The following is a 16,614-nucleotide window of genomic DNA, read 5'->3' as shown; positions in this document are numbered from 1 at the left end:
AAGAGGAGTGGCAGGGCTATAGTGATAGGGGATTCAATTGTAAGGGGAACAGATAGGCGTTTCTTCGGCCGTAAACGTTACTCCAGGATGGGATGTTGCCTCCCTGGTGCTAGGGTCAAGGATGTCACGGAACGGCTGCAGGGCATTCTGGAGGGGGAGGGTGAACAGCCAGTAGTTGTGGTCCATATTGGTACCAACGACATAGGTTAAAAAAAAAGGGATGAGGTCCTGCAAGGTGAATTCAATGAGTTAGGAGATAAATTAAAAAGCAAGACCTCAAAGGTAGTGATCTCAGGATTACTACCAATGCCACGTGCTAGTGAGTATAGGAACAGGAGAATAGACAGGATGAATGCGTGCCTGCAGGGATGGTGTAGGAGGGAGGGATTTAGATTCATGGGACATTGGGACCGGTTCTGGGGAAGGTGGGACCTGTACAAGCGTGACGGGTTACACCCGAGCAGGACCGGGACCAATGTCCTCGCGGGGGTGTTTGCTAGTGCTGTTGGGGAAGGTTTAAACTAGAGTGGCAGGGGGATGGGAACCTTTGCGGGGAAGTCAGAAGGGAGTAAAGTTGAGAGCAGCAAGAGAGGGGAAGACCCAGGGGAAATTTACAATACAAATAGTACAAACAGTTGTTCAAGAACAAGTGAAAGGGAAAAGCGTAGAGCAGCGGAAAGAAAGTGTACTTTAGACACTACAGATAAAGTGAAAACTAGGAGGCGTAAGGCGATTATCCCAGCATCTAAGCTGAAGGTCAGACTAGGGTGTGTGGCCCAACTAAAAGTTCTATGTACAAATGCACGGAGTATAAGGAATAAATTAAATGAACTACAGGTTCAAATTCCAATTGGAGGGTATGATATGATAGCTATTACTGAGACATGGCTGCAGGATGGTCAGGATTGGGAACTAAATATACCGGGTTATAAGGTCTACAGGAGAGATAGGGAAAATGGAAGAGGGGGAGGAGTAGCCTTCTGGAGGGGGAGGGTGAACAGCCAGTTGTCGTGGTGCATATAGGCACCAACGATATAGGTAAAAAACAGGATGAGGTCCTACAAGCTGAATTTAGGGAGTTAGGAGTTAAACTAAAGAGTAGGACCTCAAAGGTAGTAATCTCAGGATTGCTACCAGTGCCACGGGCTAGTCAGAGTAGGAATGACAGGATAGCTAAGATGAATACGTGGCTTGAGAGATGGTGCAAGAGGGAGGGATTCAAATTCCTGGGCCATTGGAACCGGTTCTGGGGGAGGTGGGACCAGTACAAATTGGACGGTCTGCATCTGGGCAGGACTGGAACCAATGTCCTAGGGGGAGTGTTTGCTAGTGCTGTTGGGGAGGGTTTAAACTAATGTGGCAGGGGGATGGGAACCGATGCAGGAAGTCAGTGGGAAATAAAGTGGTGACAGAAACAAAAGGCAGTAAGGGAGAGTGTACAGAACATGACCGGACAGATGGTCTGAGAAAGCAGGGCAAAGACCAAGGGAAGACTAGATTAAACTGCATTTATTTCAATGCAAGAAGTCTGATGGGCAAGGCAGATGAACTCAGGGCATGGATGGGTACATGGGACTGGGATGTTATAGCTATTACTGAAACATGGCTAAGGGAGGGGCAGGACTGGCAGCTCAATGTTCCAGGGTACAGATGCTATAGGAAAGATAGAGCAGGAGGTAAGAGAGGAGGGGGAGTTGCGTTCTTGATTAGGGAGAACATCACGGCAGTAGTGAGAGGGGATATATCCGAGGGTTCGCCCACTGAGTCCATATGGGTAGAACTGAAAAATAAGAAGGGAGAGATCACTTTGATAGGATTGTACTACAGACCCCCAAATAGTCAACGGGAAATTGAGGAGCAAATATGTAAGGAGATTACAGACAGCTGCAAGAAAAATAGGGTGGTAATAGTAGGGGACTTTAACTTTCCCAACATTGACTGGGACAGCCATAGCATTAGGGGCTTGGATGGAGAGAAATTTGTTGAGTGTATTCAGGAGGAATTTCTCATTCAGTATGTGGATGGCCCGACTAGAGAGGGGGCAAAACTTGACCTCCTCTTGGGAAATAAGGAAGGGCAGGTGACAGAAGTGTTAGTGAGGGATCACTTTGGGACCAGTGATCATAATTCCATTAGTTTTAAGATAGCTATGGAGAAGGATAGGTCTGGCCCAAAAGTTAAAATTTTAAATTGGGGAAAGGCCAATTTTGATGGTATTAGACAGGAACTTTCAGAAGTTGATTGGGAGAGTCTGTTGGCAGGCAAAGGGACGTCTGGTAAGTGGGAGGCTTTCAAAAGTGTGTTAACCAGGGTTCAGTGTAAGCACATTCCTTATAAAGTGAAGGGCAAGGCTGGTAGAAGTAGGGAACCTTGGATGACTCGGGAGATTGAGGCACTAGTCAAAAATAAGAAGGAGGCATATGACATGCATAGGCAGCTGGGATCAAGTGGATCCCTTGAAGAGTATAGAGATTGCCGGAGTAGAGTTAAGAGAGAAATCAGGAGGGCAAAAAGGGGATATGAGATTGCTTTGGCAGATCAGGCAAAGGTGAATCCAAAGAGCTTCTACAAATACATAAAGGGCAAAAGGGTAACAAGGGAGAGAGTAGGGCCTCTTAAGGATCAACAAGGTCATCTATGTGCGGAACCACAAGAGATGGGTGAGATCCTGAATGAATATTTCACATCGGTATTTACGGTTGAGAAAGGCATGGATGTTAGGGAACTTGGGGAAATAAATAGTGATGTCTTGAGGAGTGTACATATTACAGAGAGGGAGGTGCTGGAAGTCTTAACGCGCATCAAGGTAGATAAATCTCCGGGACCTGATGAAATGTATCCCAGGACGTTATGGGAGGTTAGGGAGGAAATTGCGGGTCCCCTAGCAGAGATATTTGAATCATCCACCGCTACAGGTGAGGTGCCTGAAGATTGGAGGGTAGCAAATGTTGTGCCTTTGTTTAAGAAGGGCGGCAGGGAAAAGCCTGGGAACTACAGACCAGTGAGCCTGACATCTGTAGTGGGTAAGTTGTTAGAGGGTATTCTGAGGGACAGAATCTACAGGCATTTGGAGAGGCAGGGACTAATTAGGAACAGTCAGCATGGTTTTGTGAGAGGAAAATCATGTCTCACGAATTTGATTGAGTTTTTTGAAGGGGTAACCAAGAAGATAGATGAGGGCTGTGCAGTAGACGTGGTCTACATGGACTTCAGCAAAACATTTGACAAGGTAGGTTGTTACATAAGGTTAAATCTCATGGGATCCAAGGTGAGGTAGCCAATTGGATACAAAATTGGCTTGACGACAGAAGACAGAGGGTGGTTGTCGAGGGTTGTTTTTCAAACTGGATGCCTGTGTCCAGCGGTGTGCCTCAGGGATCGGTGCTGGGTCCGCTGTTATTTGTTATTTATATTAATGATTTGGATGAGAATTTAGGAGGCATGGTTAGTAAGTTTGCAGATGACACCAAGATTGGTGGCATTGTGGACAGTGAAGAAGGTTATCTAGGATTGCAACGGGATCTTGATAAATTGGGCCAGTGGGCCGATGAATGGCAGATGGAGTTTAATTTAGATAAATGTGAGGTGATGCATTTTGGTAGATCGAATCGGGCCAGGACCTACTCCGTTAATGGTAGGGCGTTGGGGAGAGTTAAAGAACAAAGAGATCTAGGAGTACAGATTCATAGCTCCTTGAAAGTGGAGTCACAGGTGGATAGGGTGGTGAAGAAGGCATTCAGCATGCTTGGTTTCATTGGTCAGAACATTGAATGCAGGAGTTGGGATGTCTTGTTGAAGTTGTACAGGGCATTGGTGAGGCCACACTTGGAGTACTGTGTACAGTTCTGGTCACCCTATTATAGAAAGGATATTATTAAACTAGAAAGAGTGCAGAAAAGATTTACTAGGATGCTACCGGGACTTGATGGTTTGACTTACAGGGAGAGGTTAGACAGACTGGGACTTTATTCCCTGGAGAGTAGGAGGTTAAGGGGTGATCTTATAGAAGTCTATAAAATAATGAGGGGCATAGATAAGGTCGATAGTCAAAATCTTTTCCCAAAGGTAGGGGAGTCTATAACGAGGGGGCACAGATTTAAGGTGAGAGGGGAGAGATACAAAAGGATCCAGAGGGGCAATTTTTTCACTCAAAGGGTGGTGAGTGTCTGGAACGAGCTGCCAGAGGCAGTAGTAGAGGCGGGTACAATTTTGTCTTTTAAAAAGCATTTGGACAGTTACATGGGGAAGATGGGTATCGAGGGATATGGGCCAAGTGCAGGCAATTGGGACTAGCTTAGTGGTATAAACTGGGCGACATGGACATGTTGGGCCGAAGGGCCTGTTTCCATGTTGTAACTTCTATGATTCTATGATTCTATTCTAGTGATTAGAGATGAAATCACTTCAATGATAAAGGAGGATATAACGAGAGGTAAGCAGCCAACAGAGACCTTATGGGTTGAATTGAGGAATAGGAAAGGATCCAAGACTATTGTGGGAGTTGTGTATAGGACCCCTGGCAGCAGCTCTGAAGTGCTAGATTGTATAAATGCAGAGATTAGACAAGCATGTAAGAAAGGCATAGTGGTCTTAATGGGGGACTTTAACCTTCACACAGATTAGGGAAAGCAGATTAGCAACTGTCAGAAAGGTAGTGAATTTCTTGTGTGTCCAGGATAGTTTTCTACAGCAGTATGTCCTAGAGGCAACAAGGAGGCAAGCCATACTAGATTTAGTAATGAGTAATGAACCAGATTTAGTTAACAGCTTAACTGTGCGTGAACATCTATCCAATAGCGATCATAACATGATTGAGTTCAATGTAGCGTTTGAAAGAGACAAAAGTGAATCAGCTGCTAAGATTCTAGACTTGGGTAAGGCCGACTTCAATGGGATGAGACAGAGACTGTCCACAGTAAACTGGGCAAATCTGTTAATGGGTAAAATGACTGATGATCAGTGGGAAATGTTTAAAGAAACATTTAACGAGATACAGAACTGATTTATACCCCTGAGGGGCAAGAACTCTACTTGCAAAAAAAAAGAGCCATGGACAACTAAAGAGTAAGGGACAGTATAAGATGTAAGGAAAGGGCATACAAAAAGGCAAAAAATAGCACAGATCCTGGCTAATGGGAAAGATACAAAGATCAACAAAGGGTCACAAAAACAGATAGTAAGAGCTACAAAAAGAGAGTATGAAAAGAAACGTGCAAGGGATATCAAAACCAATACGAAGAACTTTTATAGTTATAATAGGAAAAAGAGGGTGGTTAGGAGCAGTGTTGGCCCCTTAAAAACTGAAAGTGGGGATATTGTCATTGACAATGGGGAAATGGCGGACATGTTGAACAATTACTTTGCGTCAGTATTTAAAGTAGAAAAAGAGGATAGCATGCCGGAAATCCCAAGAAAACTAATATTGAATCGGGGACAGGGACTCGATAAAATTAACGTAAGTAAAGCAACAGTAATGAAGAAAATAATAGCACTAAAGAGTGACAAATCCCCAGGACCAGATGGTTTCCATCCCAGGGTTTTAAAGGAAGTTGGTGAGCAGATTGCAGATGCCCTAAGTATAATCTTTCAAAGTTCTCTAGATTCAGGAACTGTCCCTCTAGATTGGAAAATTGCACGTCACTCCGCTTTTTAAGAAAGGAGAGAGAGGGAAACCGGGGAATTATAGACCAGTTAGCCTGACATCTGTCGTGGGGAAATTGCTGGAGTCTATAATTAATGATAGGGTGAGTGAACACCTCGAGAATTTTCAGTTAATCAGGGAGAGCCAGCATGGATTTGTGAAAGGTAGGTCGTGCCTGACAAACCTGATTGAATTTTTTGAAGAGGTGACTAAAGTAGTGGTCAAGGGAATGTCAATGGATGTTATTTATATCGACTTCCAGAAGGCATTTGATAAGGTCCCACATAAGAGACCGTTAGCTAAGTTAGAAGCCCATGGAATCGAGGGAAAAGTACGGACTTGGTTAGGAAGTTGGCTGAGCGAAAGGCGACAGAGAGTAGGGATAATGGGTAGGTACTCACATTGGCAGGATGTGACTAGTGGAGTCCCACAGGGATCTGTCTTGGGGCCTCAATTATTCACAATATTTATTAACAACTTAGATGAAGGCATAGTAAGTCTCATATCTTAAGTTTGCCGATGACACAAAGATTGGTGGCATTGTAAGCAGTGTAGATGAAAACATAAAATTACAAAGCGATATTGATAGATTAGGTGAATGGGCAAAATTGTGGCAAATGGAATTCAATGCAGACAAATGTGAGGTCATCCACTTTGGATCAAAAAAGGATAGAACAGGGTACTTTCTAAATGGTAAAAAGTTAAAAACAGTGGATGTCCAAAGGGACTTAGGGGTTCAGGCACATAGATCATTGAAGTGTCATGAACAGGTGCAGAAAATAATCAAGAAGGCTAATGGAATGTTGGCCTTTATATCTAGAGGACTAGAGTACAAGGGGGCAGAAGTTATGCTGCAGCTATACAGAACCCTGGTTAGACCGCACCTGGAGTACTGTGAGCAATGCTGGGCACCGCACCTTCGGAAGGACATATTGGCCTTGGAGGGAGTGCAGCGTAGGTTTACCTAAATGATACCCGGACTTCAAGGGTTAAGTTACGAGGAGAGATTACACAAATTGGGGTTGTATTCTCTGGAGTTTCGAAGGTTAAGGGGTGATCTGATCGAAGTTTATAAGATATTAAGGGGAACGGATAGGGTGGATAGAGAGAAACTATTTCCGCTGGTTGGGGATTCTAGGAGTAGGGGGCACAGTCTAAAAATTAGAGCCAGACCTTTCAGGAGCGAGATTAGAAAAGATTTCTACACACAAAGGGTGGTAGAAGTTTGGAACTCTCTTCCGCAAACGGCAATTGATACTAGCTCAATTGCTAAATTTAATTCTGAGATAGATAGCTTTTTGGCAACCAAAGGTATTAAGGGATATGGGCCAAAGGCAGGTATATGGAGCTAGATCACAGATCAGCCATGATCTTATCAAATGGCGGAGCAGGCACGAGGGGCTGAATGGCCTCCTCCTGTTCCTATGTTCCTAGTCAGTGATGGTCATAACGTTGTTCCACTAAGTGGGGGAATTACAGCAAAGCCTATCACAGAATCTTACAGCACAGTTCGTCCCATCGTGCCTATGCTGGCTCTTTGAAAGAACTATCCAATTAGTCCCACTCCCCTGCTCTTTCCCCATAGCCCTGTAAATTCTTCATTTTTAAGTATATATCTAATTCTTTACTCCTTTACCCAGGGAGTGATTAGAACTTGCTGCCACGTGGAGTAGTTGAGGCGAATAGCATAGGTGTATTTAAGGGGAAGCTAGGTAAGTACATGAGGGAGAAAGGAATGGAAGGATATGCTGATAGGGTGAGATCGAGTCGGGTGGGAGGAGCCTCGTGTGGAACATAAACGCCAGTATTGACCAGTTGGGACGAATGGCCTGTTTCTGTGCTGTAAATTCTATATAATTCTCCTTTGAAAGTTACTACTGAATCTGCTTCCACCACCCTTTCAAACAGCCTAATCCTGTCCTCACCCGAAATCCTAAAGAGATCATTGGACAGCGAACAAGCACCCGGACTGACTTTTCCCATGCCGCTTGCTTTCAGAGCCACAGGCTCATCAATGGCACTCTATAACCAGCATTCAGAAGGAGTGTGAGCAGCCCAGTGACTGGTCTTCTGATATCCCCCTTCTCTTCCTTCCCTGTGAGAACGAGCCTGGTACCCCCAACCAGTTGAAGTTGTGCGTTTGTATGCGGGGAATTGTGGACACAACTGCATCTACGGTGTGATAGAGCTTCGATGCTTTCCTCGCCATGTTAGTCCTCATCGCCTTCAAGCTTTCTGTTGATTCCCTCATGGTCTTCAAAAATTTGACATTTTACCACAACCTTTGGTCCCTTTGCATTACCGAACCGCTGCCCCCCACAGCCCTGATTTTGACTGCAGCGGTTTAAATGAAATGGAGTGAAACTGCTACCTCCGCAGGTGTGGAGGCCCACTCAAAGATGCGTTTTCACCTGTTCCTCCAGGGCAGCGGTGCCACCGGTGGCTGATACAAATCGCAGTTCCTGCTGCCCACCAGTTCGCTGACTACTTCATAACAGTGGCTTCACTATTATACTATGGTGAGGTGTACAAAGCTACGTTTTGGCGCAAGTGTCAGGATCGGATACACGAGTATTTTCACCGTGGTAAGGGGCATATCCGATCACCTCTTCAGCAAGATGTGCGCATCTTCAGCGTGAAAAGCAAATGCGAAACAGGCAAAACTGTTGCGGTCCGCTACAGGCTGTTGTATGTACAACTGGCAACAGAATTGATTGCTGTGAGTAGATGTGTAAAAGTAACAGAGATGCAGCGTCACTCAACTTGTACCAGTTTTAAATGAACGATGACTAACTTGCAATCCTGCGAGACTTGCTGAAGGATCCACATCGCTTGTACAGAGGTATGTGGGAAAGAAATTTGGCTGTCCACTGAACTTGGATCTGAATAGGAGGCACTGGCAGCTGTTGCTAAAGGCAGTCCAAAACCCACCCCCATCAACACCACCGCCATCAAGGTACAGGCTTAGAAACTTAGCCTGCCCTTGTAGGCTAACAAAATGGTGATTTGCCTGTTAACCCGTACGGGTTAGAGGCTCAACCTGCCCTTATAACTCTGTAACCTGCTCCAGCCCTACAACCCTCCGAGACCTCTGCGCTCCTCCAATTCTGGCCTCTTGCGCGTCCCCGATTTTAATCGCTCCACCATTGTCGGCTGTGCCTTCAGCTGCCTCAGCCCTAAGCTCTGGAATTCCCTCCCTAAACCTATCCGCCTCTCCTCCTTTAAGACACTTCTTAAAACCTACCTCTTTGACCAAGCTACCTGTCCTAATATCTCCTTGCGTGGCTCGGTGTTAAGTTCTGTTTGAAAATGTTCCTGTGAAGCACTTTGGGACGTTTCACTGCTTTAAAGGCGCTATATAAATGCAAGTTGTTGTTGTCATAGGCTCGTTGCTCGTTGACCTGTACGGACCTACTTCAGTCACTGGGAAAGGTACAGTGGCCAAGAACAATGTAGCAAATCGTGATTTAAAAACAGCTGCTCCAGCATGTGTGGTTGTTCTCGTGTTGTTCCACCGCTGCGGAAACTTCCCTACAATAGAAGCACGGCGGCTACCACAGTACCCCGCGGGACCCAGGCAGGAGTACGGAGGAGCTGCTTCCAGAAGCGGTTCTACAATATAAATGGGGCACAATGTCCAGCCACCGCTGGTTCATAGATCTGGTAATTTTACAGCAACAACAGGTTACATGACGGAACGAGAACTACATCCAACTGCCCACAGCTACCGCTTAGTGTGGACTTTTGATAAACTGATCATAACACCAGGCTGTAATTCCAGAGATTTGCTAACAGCTATAAAACCAACAATACCTCCCTAATAGGCAGAGACAGAAAGTAATGACTATTCTATTGGGCCAAGTGCAGGCAATTGGGACTAGCTTAGTGGTATAAACTGGGCAACATGGACATGTTGGGCCGAAGGGCCTGTTTCCGTGTTGTAAACTTCTATGATTCAATGATTTTATGATTAGCATGACCACATTTGACCACATAATCTCGCCCTTTGGGGTGATAATAATAACTCGGAGATAGTTGCGGGGTGTCTTTATAAATCTATTACTGCACACACTAATTCCTCCTCCACCCTGGGAATCAACTGGAGTTGTCAGGGAACAAAAGATTTCCTGAGGGTTTATCTGTCAACTGTCAGCTCTTTAGCTTTCAGGAGGAAGATATTCCAGTAACTGTGGAAAGTAAAACAATACAAGGACATGAGAAACAGGAGCAGGAGTAGGCCATAAAGCCCCTCGAGCCTGCTCTGCCATTCAATAAGATCATGGCTGATCTTCGACCTCAACTCCACTTTCCAGCACGATCCAATGTCCCTTGATTCCCCTAGAGCCCAAAAATCTCTCTCAGCCTTGAATATACTCAACGACTCAGCATCCACAGCCCTCTGGGGTAGAGAATTCCAAAGATTCACAACCCTCTGAGTGAAGAAATTCCTCCTCATCTCAGTCTTAAATGGCCGACCCCTTATCCTAAGATTATGCCCTCTAGTTCTAGACTCTCCAGCCGGAGAAAACAACCTCTCAGAATCTACTATGTTTTAATTAGATCGCCTCTCATTCTTCTAAACTCCAGAGAATATAGGCCCATTCTACTCAATCTCTCTTCATAGGACAACCCTCTCACCCCAGGCATCATTGTTCTTTATTGTAATCATTTCTATCCCACTGTTTCCATTTTCTTCCAGTTTTCCTTTCAAAGTTCGTTTTGTAACCTTTAAGACGGGGAGTCTTGTACTGCTTCTTCCAGGAGGTGGTAGAAGGGAGGTGGGAGGAGCTGTGTTCACAGGAGCAGGAGTGTGGATGGGCTGAAGGGAATCACTTGTCCCATTTACACATGCGCACTGAGACAGAAATGTGACCCATTCCTTCCCCTCCCCCCCTCCCTCACTGAGTCCTCCCCACCTGGCTGCCCAAATCGCCACAATGGCAACAAAGCTCTTAGTGCCAAGTCACACTTGAGCCTTTCTTCCCCCATCCTCTACCATGTTCTCCTCCTTTGAACACCTCACCCTCTCCATCCCTCCCAAAAATCCTTGAAATGTGTCATCGTGCCAAGCCCCATGCCAACGTCCTCACCAAAATGTTTCACTTCTCTCCTCCCTTAACCTTTGTAGCAAACAGTTAAACTTTGGTTGTTTCCTCCTATCCTTCACTCAATCTGATCCTTCACAGAAACTCCCCCATTCATAACTCACAGGCATGCCCTCCAACTCACCATCTCTCATGGCCTCTCTACTCCTAAGATTTCAATTACTAACAGGGACATCTCTGACTTTTCCGCCCACATCCCCCTTCCTTCTCCCAAACGCGCTACCCTCACTATCCATGCCTGAAAAGAAACACTCCCGTAGCTCCTTCATTAATTCAATCTTAAAATTCCAACTCCCTCTCCTCCTGCCATTTACCTGTCAGGCCACCTCTACCACTATTAACCTGCTGAACCTCTGCATTTGATGCCCTTGTCCTTCCAAATCTCCTGGAAGGAGATCTTTCACCTCCACCTTTCCCCCAATATAGTCCCAGCTTCGGTCCCTCAAGGAAAAGGGTGACAAACTTGAACAAAGCTGGCATACAACCAGTCAAGTTCATTACCACCAGATTTGGATCGACTATGTCAAACATTAAGTGCCTCGCTCTCCTCAGCCAAAACTGTGTAGTACCGCAGGATCACCTTGGAAGGCAAGAAGAACCCAAGGCTCCGTGCCAAATTGCCTTCTCTCACCCCTTTCCTCCACACATGTAGTAAGTGTAAAAAACGCATAGATTTCTTCATCTCCAAGATTGAGACCATCCATGCAGCTGCATCTGCCATTACCTCCCCTTCCTCTCCCTCGTCTCCCAGTTTCCCACCTATTCCAAACCCAATTTCCCCAGTCACTGCAGTCCTAGTCCCATCTGCCCCATCCCGCCTTTTACAAATTCATGAGATGCACCTCCTGCTCCCCCATATCCCCTCCCCACCTCTGACCACACAACTACCCCTTTTGGCCCCCATACTGGCTGACATGGGCACGGGCTCCTTTTCTTCAGGCATATCCTACTCCTTTTAAAACTGCTGTCACCATCTCCACCTTAAAAAAACCCCAAACTTGGCCCTCCTGCCCTCACCAACTACTACCAACTCTCTAATCTCCCTATCCTCTCTAAGGTTCCAAATGCGTCATCACTTCCCAGTTCCATGCCCAACTCTTAAAACTTCCTGTCCAAATCCATCGCCTGATTTCCCTACTTCTTACAGCACCGAGCTCACCTTGGCCAAAGTCACAAATGGATATCCTCTGTGATGGTGGCGCACCGTCTCTCCTTGTCCTCCCCAACCCTCTGTGGTGTTTGATACAATGGACAATGCAAGCCCCTCTCCTCTAACGTCCAGCTCCACGGCACTGTCCTCGCATGGTTCCACTCCTACCTGTCCAAATGTCGCATTGCCAACAATGGCTTTTCTTCCCCACCAACGCAGTCGCCTCGAGGTTCTAACCAATGTCTGCGTCCAAACCCAGGGATGCTGAAGCTGATATATAGCCCCAGCGAACAGTGTAAACCAACAATTGAGCCTAGCACCTTCTGGTCTATGTGGCTCAGTTCCACACTAGGCACTACATTTACCCGCTGAGCCATTGAGGACTTCAGGAAATCTTGCTGCCAAAATCCATTTAACTAAATCAGGACTGAAATGACAATTAGATGAGACTGAGAAACAGCTAATCCTTGTCACTGTCGATTCAGCTTATGTTGGGCTGTCTTCTATCTGGAATTATGTTCAAAAGTTTTCCAAAGATTTGGATCCAAACCAATTGCTGCCTTCTCCACTATCTATTCTCTCAGTGCCTGCCTGGATTTCATTCATTGCAAAAGGGATTGCAATCCTGAGACCCAGCTGACTGATTGCAGTAGCTGAACGACAATGAACATTTTTAAAAATAGCCATAAATCAGTCCATGCAGAGATAGTGATTAGGTGTTTCACAACTACGGGCACAGGTTTCCACTGATGCATGTTTCATTGCTGTTTAAGGGCTAAACAGAAGGTTAATGCCCAGATCTTCATGATAAGTGGGGTTGCAATTTCACGATAACAGGTGGGTTGAAACAATGCAATTTTTGCTCTTATAAACAGTTTCACTCTAATCAGTACTTACTATAAACTTGTTTTGTTGTATTGTCTCTAAAGTCTTGCCAACAGTTTCCATAAAACACTGCGGGCGCGCACACACACACTTCAAGACAGGAATTACATCGTCTGAAATTCTCATTAAGGCACAGCTCTGCCACAGATTGAAGGCTGCAGCATGCCTCCTTGTCATTTTGAACTCATCCACAATGTCATTCTGCAGCATTTTGGTGAAGGTGTAGTTCATTCATTGGAATATGTGCACCAGGTAACTATACTCGACAAATATTTTGTGCGTGTGCTTTCTCAATATGATTGCTACATCACATGAAATGTTGCTGAAGTTTCTTACATCAAATAAGTGGGCTATTACGATTGCTTTTTTTTTTGGTATATCTTCAATAAAGCCTCCCAAGAGATGTTGGTAATGGTTTTACCAAAGTAACTAAAACTTCAATCAACTTGTATGCTACTGAATGAGATAACCCAATACATCAGGGAGATTTTAAATGCTCCTCCCAATATCAGCCTTCCATGTGATATAACATCACTGCTGATTGTAACATTTTACAAAACAGAGTACACAAAGTTTATTTCAGCAAATCACAAAAAAATTAATGAAATGTCATAATTAGATTGACTATACACAATTATCTGAATCACTGATTCAGATAGAGACATTCCCTAAACTGTTTGGATAAATCAGAGATGGAGAGATCCAGGATCATTGGAACTGACACAAGAACTCAACCCCCTCCAGTAATGTAAAAGAGGCATGGTGACAGCTGAAGCCCACTTCTGCTACAGCTGGAAATTTGTATTTGTAGTGAAACTTGGGCAGATTTACAGATGTTGTAAGTCTAAAGGTTGCACTTATTTACTCTGATCACGATTCAAAGTAAACGCCTCCACCTCGGGGAGGAGAGCCAGCTGCGTTAGGACAGGTGTTATCAACTGGTAGGCTCATTTGGGAAAGTACAATGCTGTGCACCCGCCCCCTTTTGTATTGCAAGGTGGGTAGGACAACAATGGAAAATGCTGTATGCACAAAATGTGAATCTTGCACATGATCACAGCGCAAAGACTGGCCAGCAACCTCCCCCATATTGAGGTGGGGGGGGGGGGGGGGGGGGAGGGAGATGGGAGGTCAGTATAGCCAGGCTGAGAACCTGCGGCCAAACCCAAAATGGCAAACAATGGCCGGGAATTTCCTTGGAGCTGTTTAACTCTGCCGGACGTGCAGTGGAAACTCTGCGCCACATTTCCACTGAAGTTACTGTGACGGAGTGGGTTCAGCTACGAGGAAATTCCCAGTCCATGTGCTGTTGGTTGCAACTGTTTATTTTTGTCACTGACGGCAGGTAGCAGTTAAACCCCTCTGACACGATAAGGAAGGAAGAAATTGCTCTCGCTGTCAGAGGCAACCTTGTAAAATAAAACTGGTGGTCATTTATTACATGGCAATTCTCAGTCAGTGGAGTGATTTGTCTGGCTAATTCCAATTACAAAATTGGTCCATCTCTCATTTGTTAGGTACTTACATTCTGGCCAGCCAGGGAATCCCCCAAAGCAACCAGCAACTGGATCACTAAAGAGATGATGCTGTCTCAGTCATATTACGTTGACTGTGAACTTTGAGGGGACTGTAAAGATTTTGGACATTGAGTCAGACCCCATTTTACTCTTTTGAACTGTTGGACGTGTCAGTGTAGAGGATTAACTAGTCCCTTTGAGGATTTAGGCATTCACTTGGACAGAGCATTTACAGTACATTTGAAAGCAAGGGTTAACTCGTCTCTTGACATTACATTTGGACAGTGATGTGTATGGAAGATCTACTGGACGACTCAAAAGGGTTAACTAGTCCCTTTAATCACAAATTCACAACTGCACAGTGCAGTTGATTTAAACTGGACATTTGGACATTAGTTTAAAACTGCAAAAGCAGCAGAGTACAGAAACATCAACAAGCTGCGGTTTTCAATAACAACTGATAAGCATGAAAGATAGAAGCTTCGAGAAGCTTCTCGATGCTCACAACAAAATGCAAAGGGCAAAGAACTGATAAGGCACCTGGCTTCACATGGAAGAAGTTTCACATGGTTCTTGAGTGGTCCAACCAACCATCGATCTTAATGCTACGATGGGTGAGTGGCCAAACTGGGCCTTATCCTAAGTTGGAACACGCCCCGTCAGCTAAAAAAAATATATAAAAATGGGACATCGTAGAAGCTCAAACGGTCAACGTCACAGGAGCAACAATTGCACAACTTCTGCAATGAGCTCCTCCAACAATACTTTGCTTCTAAACTTTGACAAAAAAAACTTTACTTGTGAACTGCGATGAACAGACTGCACTTCGACAAAAAACCTTTGCTTCAACTTTGACAAAAGGACTTTGTTTCTAAACTTTGACGAGAAGACAAATCTTGATGAGAACCTCAAAGCATCACTCGACACATCATTCTCCGCATCCCTCAATACATATAAAGGTTGTATGTGCTACTTGCTTGCTTTGCTTCATGTTTCCTTTTTAAATCATTAAAGTATGTTGCGAACCACCACTTGTATTATCGGGTCGAGTAATCCACGTATTGAATGAGTTGCTTCATGCTTGCTATGTGCTCTTTTTGACTCATTAAATAATCACTTTGATTAACAGAACTACCACGTCAGGATGGCTTTCTTTGTCTGAGCTATTGTCCAGGTCCACGAATCTCTGGGGAAGACCCAAAATTTCTTGCAGAACTTACCTCCTGACCAGCCAGTGACTTTTCCAACACCGCTAGCAAGTGAATATTCAAAAGAAAATGTTATCCAGTCACACAGGACTGAGCAGAACCTGCAAAAGGTGGAGGGACATGTTGAAAATACTCAAAATTGGAGAGGAATAGGTAGATCTATCACCACTTTAAACAGTGGATCCCCCTCCTCATGGCATGAACAATAAAACAGATACAGTGTATTAAAAAGAAATCCTGTCAATCTTAGGCTCCTTAGGTAACTTGGGTTAGCGAGATATGTGATGCACATAATATAAATGGACACCTTGCACCAACTGCTGAATCTTATTAGCCATCAGCAAATAACCCAGATCAGCTGGTCTGTTAACCCTACATTTACTTGTATCAAAGTTACACAGAATATACAACACAGAAACAGGCCATTCGTCCCGACAGGTCCATGCCGGTGTTTATGCTCCACACGAGCATCCTCCCACCCCTCTTCATCTAATCCCATCAACATATCCTTCTATTCATTTCTCCCTCATGTGTTTAGCTAGCTTTCTCTTAATCGCATCTATGCTCGCCACCTCAATGTGGTAGTGAGTTCCACATTCTAACCACCCTCTAGGTAAAGAAGTTTCTCCTGAATTCCCTATTGGATTTATTAGTGACTATCTTATATTTACGGCTCTGGTTCTTGTCTCCCAAACAAGTGGAAATATCTTCTCCACGTCTACCCTATCAAACCCTTTCATAATCTTAAAGACCTCTATCACCCCTCAGTCTTCTCTTTTCGAGAGAGAAGAGCCACAGCCTGTTCAATCTTTCCTGCTAGGTACAACCTCTCCGTTCTGGTATCGTCCTAGTAAATCTTTTTTGCAGCTTCTCCAGTGCCTCTATATCCTTTTTTATAACATGGGAGACCAGAACTGGTCACAGTTCTAAAAAGAGAGTGTTTCACACAGGGCAGATTCATCATTTTGGAGATTTAAAAGTTTGACAGTGAATGAGTTTTCCTGCAGGACTTTCAATCCAGTTGCTTACCCCTCCCCTACCATCCAGTGTTGGAAAGTTATTTTGCCTCCAAATAAATACATTATGTCAAGTGTATGACTATTCTGTG

General features: G+C 44.7%; 1 long non-coding RNA gene across 7 annotated transcripts in view; it reads right to left on the bottom strand.

Annotated features, from left to right (window-relative positions):
* The window catches only part of LOC137320241 (uncharacterized), a 262,223-nt gene that overhangs the window by 72,605 nt on the left and 173,004 nt on the right, over positions 1-16,614 (bottom strand). For 3 of the 7 annotated variants that reach the window (XR_010962417.1, XR_010962420.1, XR_010962421.1), the window contains one exon: positions 15,519-15,607. The exons of the other annotated variants lie outside the window; for them this stretch is intronic. This is a non-coding gene — a long non-coding RNA (uncharacterized lncRNA). The remainder of the gene's footprint in view (positions 1-15,518; positions 15,608-16,614) is intronic. 7 annotated transcript variants of the gene reach the window in all.

Source organism: Heptranchias perlo, chromosome 3, assembly GCF_035084215.1.
Source record: "Heptranchias perlo isolate sHepPer1 chromosome 3, sHepPer1.hap1, whole genome shotgun sequence".
Taxonomy (NCBI): Eukaryota; Metazoa; Chordata; class Chondrichthyes; order Hexanchiformes; family Hexanchidae; genus Heptranchias; species Heptranchias perlo.
This window is presented reverse-complemented; position numbering and strand designations above follow the sequence as displayed.